Source organism: Lygodium microphyllum, chromosome 15 (genome assembly GCF_053477565.2).
Source record: "Lygodium microphyllum isolate KBCC chromosome 15, Lygodium_microphyllum_v1.1.10, whole genome shotgun sequence".
In the NCBI taxonomy this organism is placed as follows: Eukaryota; Viridiplantae; Streptophyta; class Polypodiopsida; order Schizaeales; family Lygodiaceae; genus Lygodium; species Lygodium microphyllum.
This window is the reverse complement of record NC_141149.1, coordinates 134,046,927-134,058,994: the sequence shown is the minus strand read 5'-3', so window position 1 is coordinate 134,058,994 and position 12,068 is coordinate 134,046,927.

The following is a 12,068-nucleotide window of genomic DNA, read 5'->3' as shown; positions in this document are numbered from 1 at the left end:
ACATAGACACAAACTGAAGTACAAAGTACAAAATAACATTGCATTGAAAAGTGAACCAAGTACATGTATTTATAGCTTTTCAGCTTCTCCACTCTCCTCACTGTGCATATGGGATTCAGGACATCTCTTCCTAGAGCATACATCATTTGTTATTTCTCAACATAACTTCTAAACCTAATTTGAAATCCCCCCCAAAAAGAAAGTTGAGAGTAGTAAATGCTTCTTTCTCTCTGTTTCCCCCACTCTCCTCTCTCTCTCTCTCTCTCTCTCTCTCTCTCTCTCTCTCTCTCTCTCTCTCTCTCTCTCTCTCTCTCTCTCTCTCTCTCTCTCTCTCTCTCTCTCTCTCTCTCTCTCTCTCACATGGACAAAAGACATGAAAATCCACCTTTCACCCCCCCAACATGATTGCAGTTGATGGAGTAGCTTCCGACCTAACTAAGCAAATATGGAGAACATGAATGTAGGCTTCGATTGCTCTTCGATATCCAATTAAATGCACACATATGGTTCATCTCAATCAGCCTATTGTTGGCCTCACAGGGATCTCCAATTTGAAGGCAATTCCTTGGTCATGGTAGAGATGAAAGCTTCATCTCTTGTGCAAGCACTAATCAATTTGACCTCTTTATGCTTTTGGGTTGCCATAATTTCTTGCAAGTTTCATATGATATATCTTATTGGTTTTGGGTGGATTTCAGCATAGTAGAAGCTTCTTAGGTTGTCAATGTCTGCAAATATGACACATATTTCCTATCACTCTTGCATATGTTTTACTTAGTAGATTCTTCCTTGTCATATTGATAGCCTCACTATACACACCTTGTTATTTTAACACATCAAATAGGAAGTGAATCCTCTCTCTCTCTCCTCATTCACTCATGAAGATTTTATTATGTTGGGGGTAAAGGCGCCTCCGCCTAGCTGCCCATGTATTACTACACTGACAGTCACCGCCACTGCACACTACAGGTGGTGGGCACCCGTCGCTATCACTTTATTCTTTATTCTTTTAGTGACAGTTTGAATAAAGGAAGGCCTGGTCACACATTATGACTGTTGGAGTTCCCATTTCTTGTCTCTCTCTTTCTTGCTCTTGCTCTCCCGCCATAGCTCTCACATGCAAGCTTCGATCCTTCTCACCTTTCAACTGGTATCAGAGCTCGGCTTCTCGACTTTTGAGCTTGGCTCGTGGCATTCTCAGTTTTCCATCAACTCCCCACTCGCATTGGGTCTCCTTCCCGGCAAACATAGCTCCATTATTTTTAGAGATTTATTTCAGTCCACATGTCTAGGTGAAAGGACAGCCACCACTGAAGCTTCCAATATTCATATCTCTTTGCCACTGGTTGTGGTCTGCTAGAGGCTTGTTCCAAGGCCTCTTTGGCTCATGTTTGAGCCCTCCAATCTCTCCAGACTTGCCAAGTGGACCAGCAGGAGTAGCAACATCATCACACTGATCTGCACTTGATTTTGGACAGATTTCATTCAGCCACACACTAGTTACTTCAGCTCCAGCTCTAGCTTGGCATTAAGCACTTGTTTGGGCTCCATTTCAAGCTTTTTGCACATGTATTGATACTTCGCATTGATCCTTGGGGATTAGGCATTGGTTTGGTGGCTGAAAATAGTGTTTCAGGACCGTTATAAACAGTCTACAGACATTTGAGTGCTACATTCACAGTTTATGCCTATGCTTGTTTTGGCATGACTACATAACCGGTTTGATGCCTATTGTATCCCGATTGATTGGGGGATTGAAGCTACATGTCATGCTATGATTTTGGCATGATTGTGGGGCTGGAAATACATAGTTTATAATAGTAAATGCATGCTGAATACTCTTGGGCTGAAGCTATCTTTCATGCTTTGGCATATGCCTATTGGTTCCGAGTGTATGTCTTGGGTTATGCTATGATGTATTGATCATCGAGGGACGACTTCGAGCTTGTCATTGGATCCGGATGCTTTTGGAAGCTTGAGCTTATTCTAGCCCGCACTTATTGACATCGGTCTATGCTTGACAGTGGTCAATGCTTTGACAGTTATATGCTCTTTGGGTACATGCTTACCCGACGCCTATGGCTTGATGCATTTGTCTTGGCACAGTGTACCATGTACTTGTTGAGCTTTAGTGGTCTCAGAAGACTTGGCTTGGATTCTCATTTGCTATTCTGGAATTTTGTATTGGATGTCATTTTGGTTGTCAGAGATCTTTATTGGGATGTATGTCTTGCTCATGGTGGATGCTACCTACAATTGCTTTGTAGCCGTCATGCTCTTGGGATACTATTGAGGCATTGTCTTGGTTACCTATCTTTGGTACTTTGACTTGGTTTGATTGAGCTGTTGCGCTCGTTTATCCACCTTTTGTGCCAGTGGGAGCATCTTGTATGCTTGATCGACATTGAGCAGGAGGTTTATGCTATCTGAGCATTTTGCAGATACTTGAGACTTTGGGATCTCTTACACTTAAATGTTGCATGGTTCATGAACTGATATCTTGAAGTTTCTTTTGACCTGAGCTTGGGTTTTCACTCTTGTGAGTATACACCTACTAGTGTCAGGTCTTGCCAGTGTTATGTATACTTTGCCCTACTATCCAGGGGGTATGCCTACTACTGACGGATGCTTTGGTGACATGTTTGGGTGTTTACTCAAGGTCTTAATGACTGTTTGGTGCTGATTTATGCCCGTTTATGGCTGGTCATGTCTTGACTGTCATTTATTGACTTGGTGCAGTGATTTGGTCAGCAATTGACTCTCACAGTATCCTGTTGTCATTTATAACAGCAAGCATATAACTCCAGGCTGACATGGATTTCTCATGCTGAAATATTTTGAAATGATGTACTTTCACTAGTACTTGCTGGTGGGCAACAGCTTTGGTTACACTTTTCTCGCCATTTTCTCTCGATTTTGGTCATTTTCTATAGTAAACAACAAGCAATTTTGAACTGCCTACAGTCTTTCAGCCTACATTATGGCGAGTTCGTCCACTAATCATGATATTTTCAACATCACTAAGCTTGATGGTACGAATTACTCTTATTGGAAGAGCCAGATTTGGCAAGTATTGGTGCAGAAATCGCAGATCAAACCATTGACGTTGAGCGAGTAGCCGCCTGCAACTATGCCAGATGAGGAATGGCTTAAGCTTGATGAGTTATGCAAGTCCACTATTGTATTATCTCTCACAGAACAGGCTCATTACAATGTGTTTGAGGAAGAACAAAGTGCATGGCAGTTGTGGGATAAAATCAAGAATCTCTATGATAAGAAAAGTCCAGCGAGTCAGATGTATTGGCTGAAGTAGCTTATGGATCTGTGCATGAAGGAGAATGCGACTATGTCTGCTCACTTGAGCCAGTTCCATGCTATACTCAAGAACTTGACTTTGCAGGACATCACTTTTGCAGAGGATGTCACTCCTCTTTTCTTGCTTGGTACTCTTAATGAGTCATGGGATGTATTCCACATTGCATTATGTGCCTCTACTACTATCTTGAAATTATCTGATGTTGAGAGTGCTCTTCTGCAAGAAGAGGTTAACTGTAAGAATTTGGATGCCTCTCGTGTGTCACATGCTATAACAGTTAGAGGCAGGAATGATGGATATGTTGGGGGTAAAGGCGCCTCTACCTAGCCGCCCGTGTATTAGTACACTAACAGTCACTGCCACTGCACACTGCAGGTGCCGGGCGCCCGTCACCGTTACTTTATTCTTTATTCTTTTAGTGACAGTTTGAATAAAGGAAGGTCCGGTCACACATTGTGACTATTGGAGTTCCCATTTCTAGTCTCCCCCTTTCTTGCTCTTTCTCTCCCGCCATAGCTCTCAAGTCCAACCTTCGATCTGTCGCTCCCTTTCAACTGGTATCAGAGCTTTGCTTTTCAACTCTTGAGCTTGGTTCATGGCATCCCATCAACTCCCTACTTACATTGGGTCTCCTTCCCGGCAGCCATATCCGACTCCTTCGAGCTCCCGTCACTCGCCGGCTTCCCGAGCACCTTCTCGACATTGTTGGGCACCTTCAGGACATTACATCAGAGGTATTTGATCATTTTCTTCAGGGTTTACTTCAGTTCTCATGTCTCACAGGCTGTAAACAAGTTGTGGGCAGCCATAGCTCACACCTCTTGGAGCTTCCTTCACCTGGATCTTGCTTCTAGCCTATCAAGGCTTGCTGAGGCTTAGTGTAGGCCTTCTTTGGCCCTCATTTGTGCCCCCTTTGGGCCCCATTGTTGATAAGTGGGACAACAGACCCCCTCAACTAGCTCACGTTTTTTTTGCGCCCGTTTCAAAATCTGGCCCAAAAATCACTCTTTTTGTCATATCTCGGGCATTCGGAACCCGATTCAGGCAAGGTAAGAGTCTAAGTTGGGGTTTTGGCACGCTTCAGACACGGCGGTAATGTTGAATTTGCCAAATTTTGATGATAGAATCTTCTGTAATAGATTTTAGGTCTGAGACAGCATGTATTTGTATGTCTATGCTTGTTTGGGCATGTCTACATAATCGGTTTGATGCCTATTGCATCCCGATTGATGGGGGGATTGAAGCTACATGTAATGCTATGATTTTGGCCTGATTTTGGGGCTGGAAATATGCGGTTTATAACAATAAATGCATGCTGAATACTCTTGGGTTGAAGCTATCTTTCATGCTTTGACATATGCCTATTGGTTCCGGATGTATGTCTTGGGTTATGCTATGATGTATTGATCATCGAGGGATGGCTTTGAGCTTGTTATTGAATCCGGATGCTTTTGGAAGCTTGAACTTATTTCAGCCCACACTTATTGACATTGGTATATGCTTTGACAGTGATGCTTCTTGGGTTTATGCATACCCATTGCCTACGGCTTGATGCTCATGTCACGGTTGATTACCCTATGCATACGTTGAGCTTGAGTGCTCATTGAAGCTCCACCTTGGATGCATTTTGGATTATCTGGACCAGTCTTGGATGTTACTTGGCTTGTCAGAGTTTGGATTGGGATGTACTTGATGTCTTACATGCTTATGGATGCTACATACGGATGCTCTACCGCCTACATGTTCGGGATGTACTATTGATGTATTATCTTGGACTTATGTCATTGGCATTGTGTCTTGCCTTGGCTTGAGCTCTTGAGCTCGTACATACGGCTTTTGTGCCAGTGGGAGCATTCTTGAATGCTTATCATACATTGAGCAGGTGATACTTTTATGCATTGAGCCGTTACATGCTATTGAGCAGTTACAGAAACTTGAGACTTTGGGACTTCTTACCTTTTGGGATGATACATCATATGTCTTGGTTTACTATATGCTTATGAGCTAAGTCTCAGTTTTGGATCCGTACCGTGAACTGATACCTACTTGTGCCAAGTTTTGGTAGTGGTAGGAACACTTTGCCCCATTGCCTGGGGGGTGTGCCTACTCACTGGCAGATGTTTGTATGACATACTTGGGTGTTGGATTCATGCTTATCAACCATCATATGCTTATGCTATGCCTGCATGATGCTAGCTTTGGTATTGGTAGTATCTGATTGCCTTGGGATCCGATTTTGGCACTGTTAGCTCTCTTTTACTGAAATCTGAAATTTATCACAGCAAGCATATATATATGGACTGGCATGGATTTTTCATGCTAAAACACTCTACAATGATGTACTTTCACTAGTACTTAGTGGGCATCAGCTTTGGTTCCACTTTCTTCACCATTTTTCCTCGATTTTGGTGATTTTTTTGTCATTTTCTGCAGTAAACAGCAAGCAGTTTCGAACTGTGTACAGTCTTCCAGCCTGTATTATGGCAGTTCGTCCACTAATCATGATATTTTCAACATCACTAAGCTTGATAGTACGAATTACTCTTATTGGAAGAGCCATATTTGGCAGGTATTGGTATAGAAATCGCAGATCAAACCTTTGAGGTTAAGCGGGCATCCACCTGCAACTATGCCAGATGAGGAATGGCTTGAGCTTGATGAGTTATGCAAGTCCACTATTGTATTGTCTCTCACAGAACAGGTTCACTCTAATGTCTTTGAGGAAGAACAAAGTGCATGGCAGTTGTGGGAAAAGATAAAAAATCTCTATGACAAGAAAAGTCCAGCGAGTCAGATGTATTGGCTGAAGCAGCTTATGGATCTGTGCATGAAGGAGAATGTGACTATGTCTGCTCAGTTGAGCCAATTCCATGCTATACTCAAGAACTTGACTTCGCAGGACATCACTTTTGCAGAGGATGTCACTCCTCTTTTCTTGCTTAGTACTCTTAATAAATCATGGGATGTATTATGCACTGCATTATGTGCCTCTACTGCTACCTTGAAATTATTTGATGTTGAGAGTGCTCTTCTACAGGAAGAGGTTAACCGTAAGAATTTGGATGCCTCTAGTGCGTCTCATGCTATGATAGTTAGAGGCAAGAATGATGGATATGGAAAGCATGGCAGTGGCAGTGGTCGTGGACAGGATTCTTAGAAATCTCGATCCAAATCTCGTGAGAAGTCATGTAGCAAATCCCATGGCAAGAATGCAGATGTTACTTGTCACCATTGTGGGAAAAAGGGCCATATTAGGCGACATTGCCATGAATTGCGCAATGAAAGGTGCAAAGATAAGGGGAAAGACAAAGTGCAGGATAAGTCTTCTGATCGCAGCATAGTACTTGCAAAGTCCAGTGTTAAAATTGAAGAGATCAATGTTATGCAGCCTGAGAATGTTGATGATGATTATATCCTAGTAGCTTCTTCTAGTGCTTCGCAGATGATAGAGATACACTCTATGTATTCATAGTGTTGGCTCTTGGACTCAAGTGTGTCCTTTCATGTGACACCTTGCCGAGAGTGGTTTCATTCATACCAGACTGTTTTGGGTTCTGTGTGCTTGGGTGATGATAGCTCTCTTGATATTGTGGGCATTGGTGATGTTAGGCTGCAGTTTCCTTCTGGCAGCAGTTTTGTTATGCAAGATGTACGTCATGTACTTGCTTTGACACGCAGTCTCATGTCAGCTGGACAGCTTGATGACGCAGGATATCATGTATGTTTTGGAGACTCTGCATGGAAGATCACTCGTGGCAGACTTGTGATTGGGAGAGGTGCCAAGGTTGGCAGTCTCTACCCCTTGATTGTATCAACTTCTTCCCTTGATCATGTTTTGTCTGTGGGTTCTATCCCACATGTATCTCTTTGGCATGCCCGTTTGGGCCATATGTCTTTGAAGGGAATGAAAATGTTTTCTAGTTTGCAGTACTTACCGCCCCTTGATTATGCATGTTTTGCTTCATGTGAGGATTGTCTTTATGGCAGGTAGACTAGGTCTACGCATAAGAAGTCTGGTAGGCCACGCATGAGTGAGCCCTTGGCATTGGTACATTCGGATGTCTGTGGGCCCATGCCTTGTCAGTCTATGGGTGGTGCAAAGTATTTTGTTGCATTCATAGATGATTTTTCACAGAAAGTTTGGGCTTATCCCATTAAGCTGAAATCCGATGTCTTGGCTGTGTTTCAGAGATGGCTTGCATTGGTTGAGAACTAGTCTGGGTATAGGCTAAAATGCCTAAGGACAGATAATGGGGGTGAGTATGTCTCACGTGCTTTTGAGCAGTTATGTGATAAGAGGGATATTAAGTATCAGTTGACCGCCCCCTACACCCCCCCCTCAGAATGGTTTGGCTGAGTGGATGAATAGAACCATCCAGGAGTGTGTACGCAGTATGCTTAGTCATGTAGGCCTACCACAGAGCTTTTGGGCTGAGGCAGTTAGTATAGCTGTGCATGTCATAAACAGATCACCTTCTAGTGGTTTGGATTTCCAGGTTGCAGAGGAGGTATGGACTGGAAAACCCCCCTCTTATGCGCATCTCCCTCTCTTTGGATGTGAGGCATTTTGCCATGTGCCCAGGGACAAGAGAAGTACGCTGGATCCCAAGAGTGTCAAATGCATTTTCCTTGGTTATGGGGATGCAAGCGAGATGGGTTATGGTCTCTGGGATCCGTAGGCACGGAAAGTCATCCGCAGTCATGATGTAGTCTTCCATGAAGACAAAATGCATAGGCAGCCTGAGAGAGATGTTGAGATCTGCAGGGTCATATTTTAGGAGGAGCCGAGAGCTCCCGCACAGCCAGTTGGACAGCCTACAGCTGCAGCTAATGCTCATGGTCAGGGTGTTGGACATGCAATTGGGTAGGCAGTAGAGCCTGCCGTGAGACGGTCTACTAGAGACAAACATCCACCTGATAGATTTTAGCCCTTGATGCATTATGTCTTGGTTACAGATGCAGGAGAGCCTTTCACCTATGATGAGGCTATGCGCAGGGGTTACAGTAACTCCTGGGAGAGGGCTATTGTTAACCCTCAAACGAACGAAGGTGGAAAATCCAGAAAAGCTAAAGCAGAAGACAAAGACAAAGGCCAAGGCAAAGAGAAACGGAAGACAAAGATGCACAAGGAGAAGAGTTCTAAATAAGGGAGAAAGGCGCACAAGGAAAAGCGCAAGTCAAAACTTTTGTAAAAGAGCGCAAGCGCATCGTGGTGTAATTCAAGGAGCGCCGGGCTCTCACCCGTGCAATTTGTAAATGTAGACGGGCGGTGGAAAGGAAGCTAGGAAGATAGAAGGACAATGGAAAAAAGGGGCCTAGGCTATGGCCGTCCATGTAAAAAAAGGGAAAAGGGGATGACCGCCCAAAAGGGATTTAGGGTTTTGTATATAAAGTTGAAAAGTGAATGAAAAGCTCATTCTTGTGTGTGGCCAAAAGTAGCTCTCCTCTTCTTCTTCTTCTTTTTCTTCTTCTTCTTGCTTGCTTGAGCTTGTGCTTGAGAGAGGGTGTGAGAGTATGAGGGAGTGAGTGTGTGAGGGTGAGGGACCGGGGAGGAGAAGCTCTCCATCTTCTCCTCTCTTCTTCTCTTCTCTTCTCTTCTCTTGTCTCGCTCGCGGCAATGGAGCTTGGAGCATGGAGCTTGGGGATGGAGCTTGCTTGAAGCTTGCACTTGGATCGTGGAGCTACCGGAGTACGCAAGAGAGAAGGTAACTCAATCGGTATAGAGGTAAGCTCACTACACCCGTAGATATGGATGGCGCGTCGGCTATGTGAGAGGTAGCCATTAGTGCTCGGCTTGGAACGCTTGAACAATAAGCAGTCCGTGGGTCTTGGCGATTGAGCGAAAGCTCCCACATTTTGGTTCCGTTGCCGAGACCAATGAATTCAAGCCTTGAGCGCTTGCGCGCTTCGAATCGAGCATTGGAGTAGGGTTTTCCCCGAATCGGTGCTTGAGGTAGATAGGTAGGAAGCGAGGGAGTTTGAAGAGGTATTCGATCTCCTTAGCAAGTAGGTTTTTTGTTTTTTGGATTTGGAAAAGCATGTTGGAGTAGTGTAGGTGATTGCTTTGTGATTTGTATGCATTTAGGATAGGAAAAAACAAAGAAAAAGAAGCAATAGTAGGGTTTTCTGTTGCTATATAACAGGCTAAAACAGGGAAATAGGGGCATAGATCCTTGGAGTGCCGTTTGATTCGAGCACCATAGTGATTCCAGGCATGTCTGGCATTTCCTTGTAGTGTTTTGTATCTATTTGAAAGGCGCTAGATGATTCGGTGGAGTAGACGTTGACCTAGAGGCATCGCGCACAACTCGCGGGCCGCCATCTGCACCGTCGGACCAGGCCGTCCGAGTCCCAAAATCGGGCCACTCCGAAAATCGGACCACCCTTCTGATCCGATTCCCAGAATCGGACCAGTCCAGAATCGGACCACCCAGAATCGAACCAGTCCAGGATCGGACCAGTCGAGTCCAGAATCGGACCACTCCAAAAATCGGACCACTTTTTCGATCCGATTCCCAAAATCGGACGTGACCAAAATCGGGCCGTCCGACTACTAGAATTGGACCACCCTGTCCGATCCGATTCCCAGAATCGGACCACTTTTTCTCTCCGAATCTCAGAATCGGACGTGGTCAAAATCGAACCACTGGGCCGATCGGACCAACCCAAAATCGGACGTTCGATTTTGGTAATCGGACTCCTGAAAATCAGACATCTGAGAATCGAACAAAAAACTGTCAAAGGACAGGTATCTAGAACACAAATTTTGACACATCTAAACCCCGAAATTGACCCCAAAGGCTATGTAGAGCTAAAGGCACATCACAGATCTATCACTGGGCTGAAACTTAGAGCAAGTAGTTCAAAATTTGGCTATAAACGGTCCTTCAAATTGCGCATGGTGTTTATCGTAATGGTCTTGCGGGCCGGGGGGGACTGTCCCCCCCCCCCCCCCCCCCCCGGACCCCCGCAGAGGGGGCTATGCCCCCTCTGCACCTCCCCCAAGTAGGTTGGAGGGAAAATGCGCGTCATGACAGGTCCTCCAAATTAGACCCTAGTGTAGTAATGGCTCTACACGAGCATGGATCCTTACTTGTAAAAGAGCAACCAAAAGCCCATACCCGAACAGAGAGAAACAGAGACCCTAGAACATCAATGGGCCAATCTAGCCATCAAGGGCAAAAAGGCCACACCACGAGAACACAAAGACATTGTGTTCAGACCATGTCTAGTCAGAGCGGAATGCAACATCAGCAAGATGCAAATGCCAAGATGATAGACATGACACTCTTGATGAGAGATGTACCTTGAGCAACACTGCACAGACAACCCAAGACATTGGTGGAGAATCCACGTCTAGTCATGCAAGTGGGGACTCAAGGGTATCTGTCAGAAGGCTTAAATTTACAAGCCAAAACCCGGAAGATGAAGACATAGTACCATCTGCTTATCTTAGGGTCAAACTCACTGCGAAAAGAGAGCATACTATTGATGCTCTGATTGATGAAGGAGCAGATTTTAACATCTTAACCTATGAATCATGGACCCTACTAGGCCAACCAGAGCTCACACCGACTAGTGCAACTCTTAGCCCTTATGGGGGATACCCACAAGCACTCATAGGGAAGTGCAAAATCCTTGCGACAATTGAAACGGAAAGCTTGCCTATCATATTTCATATTCCTCCAAATAATGCTAAATATGGTAAGGAAACCCTCCTGGGAAGACCCTTCAAAAGGGCGACCAAATGTGAGGCCGACTATGTAGCACAGAGGATACACCTGACACTACCGGGTGTGAGGATAGTCACGACCTTTAGCAAGGGTGACCTCATCAAACCTCGAGGGAAAGGCAAGCAAGGTGATGACATAACAGCCAAGCCTGTTGACGAGAGCAAGGACTTGTTGGAAGAGTTAATACAAGCATTGGTCGAATGACGAGAACTAGTGAGTGAGGCCAGGCTTGAAACAAGAAGGTCAAGAGACAATGCTAAGGACGGGCTTTGGACTTACAAATATCGTAAAAGACCCCAAAAGAAGCCCAAGCCTTATACACGCAGGCATCGATGGAGGGTCAGCACAATGCCGCGATGGATATCCAAAGCGTTGCTACATGCTCAAGGGTATTATGTAGGTAATCGATGGATTTGGGTATCAAAATCCCCTACTAAACCATCTCTATCTGCTGAAGGCAAGGTTGCATCAAAAGCAACGAAGAACAGGAGGAAATCTAAGAGAAACTCTAGGTCTCGAGGCAAGAAACCAGACATGAGTGTTCAAAAGAAAGAGCCACAGCCTAGCATGCTTAATAAGCAGATGTTATATGTAGCCATTGAGCATGCACAATAGCCATTAGTGCCTAAAGAGCCTTTGATTTTCCAAGAGGATAACAGGCATCATAGGCACAACATTGCTCAGGGCAAGGCTGATCGCTCAACAAAGCAAATGGCACAATCATCTAACAGCCACAAGCAAATCTCCCAGCCAGTGTCAAAGCCACTTAGGAGTCCCAAGTCTCCTACACCCTCTTCCCCTAAACGGACACGGGAAGCACAACACTTGTCAAGTGCGGCTACTTGATCCCAATCTCTACCTACATCAGAGCTTCCAAATGTCCAAGAGGTGGGACACGACACCCCCCTTAGCTCTCAACCTAAGGATATGCCTGTGCAATCCACCGTGGCTAGCTCAACTGATACTCGATCTACACAAGTGAATGCTCTAAGAGCAATGACCACTTCCAATTGCCCTAA